Source organism: Arachis hypogaea, chromosome 1, assembly GCF_003086295.3.
Source record: "Arachis hypogaea cultivar Tifrunner chromosome 1, arahy.Tifrunner.gnm2.J5K5, whole genome shotgun sequence".
NCBI classification, from domain to species: Eukaryota; Viridiplantae; Streptophyta; class Magnoliopsida; order Fabales; family Fabaceae; genus Arachis; species Arachis hypogaea.
This window is the reverse complement of record NC_092036.1, coordinates 30,913,017-30,915,873: the sequence shown is the minus strand read 5'-3', so window position 1 is coordinate 30,915,873 and position 2,857 is coordinate 30,913,017. Positions and strand designations below refer to the sequence as shown.

The following is a 2,857-nucleotide window of genomic DNA, read 5'->3' as shown; positions in this document are numbered from 1 at the left end:
CTCACATTTTTCGGATTAAAATCTAAGTATTTCCCCCGAACCATTGTAAGATAATTCTTTGGGTTCGGATTCATACTTTGATCATGCTTCCTAGTGATCCATGCATTGGCATAGAACTCTTGAACCATTAGAATTCTGACTTGTTGAATGGGGTTGGTCAGAACTTCCCAACCTCTTCTTTGGATCTCATGTCAGATCTCCGGATACTCATTTTTCTTGAGCTTGAAAGGGACTTCAGGGATCACCTTCTTTTTGGCCACAACATCATAGAAGTGGTCTTGATGGGCTTTGGAGATAAATCTCTCCATCTCCTATGCTCGGAGGTGGAAGATTTTGTCTTCCCTTTCCCTTTTCTAGAGGTTTCTCCGGCCTTAGGTGCCATCGGTGGTTATGGAAAAACAAAAAAGCTAGATTTTGAATTTTGAAGTTAGGTGAGGTCTATGGGGAAGGGTAGATGGATTTGTTTCTGGCGTTCAGCGCCAGTTTTCCTCAGGGTGTGTTCCTGGCATTTGAACGCCAGGATGTTTCTTGTTTCTGGTGTTCAACGCCAGATCCATGCTCTGTTCTGGCGTTGAACGCCAGCCAGATGCTCTTTACTGACGTTTAAACGCCAGTAAGCCCTTCTTCCAAAGTGTGCTTTTTCTTCTGCTATTTTTTATTCTGTTTTTAATTTTAGTAATTTTTTTGTGACTCCACATGATCATGAACTTAATAAAACACAAAAGAACAATAAAATAAAAATAAAATTGGATAAATAAAAATTGGGTTGCCTCCCAATAAGCGCTCCTTTAATGTCATTAGCTTGACAGTGGGCTCTCATGGAGCCACACAGGTAATCAGGTCAATGTTGTAGACTCCCAACACCAAACTTAGAGTTTGGACGTGGGGATTCAACACCAAACCTAGAGTTTGGCTGTGGCCTCCCAACACCAAACTTAGAATTTGATTGTGGGGGCTTTGTTTGACTCTGTATTGAGAGAGCTTATCGTGTCTCTTTTCCATGTTTACAGAAGGATAACCTTGGGTCTTAAACACAAGGTAGTCCCCATTCAATTGAAGGACTAATTCTCCTCTGTTAACATCTATCACAGCTCCTGCTATGGCTAGGAAAGGTCTTCCAAGGATGATGCATTCATCCTTCTCCTTCCTAGTGTCTAAGATTATGAAATCAGCAGGGATGTAAAGGCCTTCAACCTTTACTAACACGTCCTCTACCAATCCATAAGCTTGTCTTACTGACTTGTCTGCCATTTGTAATGAGAATATGGCAGGCTGTACCTCAATGATCCCTAGCTTCTCCATTACAGGGAGTGGCATAAGATTTATGCCTGACCATAGGTCACACAGAGCCTTGTCAAAGGTCATGGTGCCAATGGTACAGGGTATTAAGAATTTACCAGGATCTTGTCTCTTTTGAGGTAAAGTTTGCTGAACCCATGTATCTAGTTCACTAATGAACAATGGAGGTTCACCTTCCCAAGTCTCATTACCAAACAATTTGGCATTCAGCTTCATGATAGCTCCTAGATATTGAGCAACTTGCTCTCCAGTTACATCTTCATCCTCTTCAGAGGAAGAATAGTCTTCAGAGCTCATGAATGGCAGAAGAAGGTTTAATGGAATCTCTATGGTCTCTATAAGAGCCTCAGATTCCTTTAGGTCCTCAATAGGGAACTCCTTCTTGCCTGAGGGACGTCCCATGAGGTATTCCTCCTTGGGATTCACATCCTCTCCTTCCTCTCTAGGTTTGGCCATGTTGACTATGTCAATAGCCTTGCACTCTCTTTTTGGATTCTCTTCAGTATTGCTTGGGAGAGTACTAGGAGGAGTTTCAGTGACTTTCTTACTCAGCTGGCACACTTGTGCCTCCAAACTTCTAATGGAGGACCTTGTTTCACTCATGAAACTTAAAGTGGCCTTAGACAGATTAGAGACTATGTTTGCTAAGTTAGAGGTGCTCTGCTCAGAATTCTCTGTCTGTTGCTGTGTAGATGATGGAAAAGGTTTGCTATTGCTGAACCTATTTCTTCCACCATTACTAAAGCCTTGTTGAGGCTTTTGTTGATCCTTCCATGAGAAATTTGGATGATTTCTCCATGATGAATTATAGGTGTTTCCATAAGGTTCACCCATGTAATTTACCTCTGCCATTGCAGCGTTCTCAGGATCATAAGCTTTTTCTTCAGAAGATGCCTCTTTAGTACTGTTGGATGCATTTTGCCATCCATTCAGACTTTGAGAAATCATGTGGACTTGCTGAGTCAACACTTTATTCTGAGCCAATATGGCATTCAGAGCATCAATTTCAAGAACTCCCTTCCTCTGAGGCATCCCATTATTCATGGAATTCCTCTCAGAAGTGTACATGAATTGGTTATTTGCAACCATTTCAATAAGTTCCTGAGCTTTTGCAGGCGTCTTCTTTAGGTGAATCGATCCACCTGCAGAATGGTCCAGTGACATCTTAGAGAACTCAGACAAACCATAATAGAATATATCTATCATGGTCCATTCTGAAAACATGTCAGAAGGACACCTTTTGGTCATCTGCTTGTATCTTTCCCAAGCTTCATAGAGGGATTCACCATCTTTTTGTTTGAAGGTCTGAACATCCACTCTAAGCTTGCTCAGCTTCTGAGGAGGAAAGAACTTAACCAAGAAGGCCGTGACCAGCTTATCCCAAGAGTCCAGGCTATCCTTAGGTTGTGAGTCCAACCATGTTCTAGCTCTGTCTCTTACAGCAAAAGGGAAAAGCATGAGCCTGTAGACTTCAGGATCTACTCTATTAGTCTTAACAGTCTCACAGATCTGCAAGAACTCAGTTAAAAACTAGTAGGGATCTTCTGATGGAACTCCA

The 2,857-nt window shown here is 41.9% G+C and overlaps 1 non-coding gene across 1 annotated transcript; it reads left to right on the top strand.

Annotated features, from left to right (window-relative positions):
- The first annotated feature begins 2,521 nt into the window (after positions 1-2,521).
- On the top strand, positions 2,522-2,625 carry LOC112712744 (small nucleolar RNA R71). The gene has a single exon (XR_003157896.1). It is a non-coding gene; the product is annotated as a small nucleolar RNA R71 (small nucleolar RNA).
- Positions 2,626-2,857: the final 232 nt, after the last annotated feature.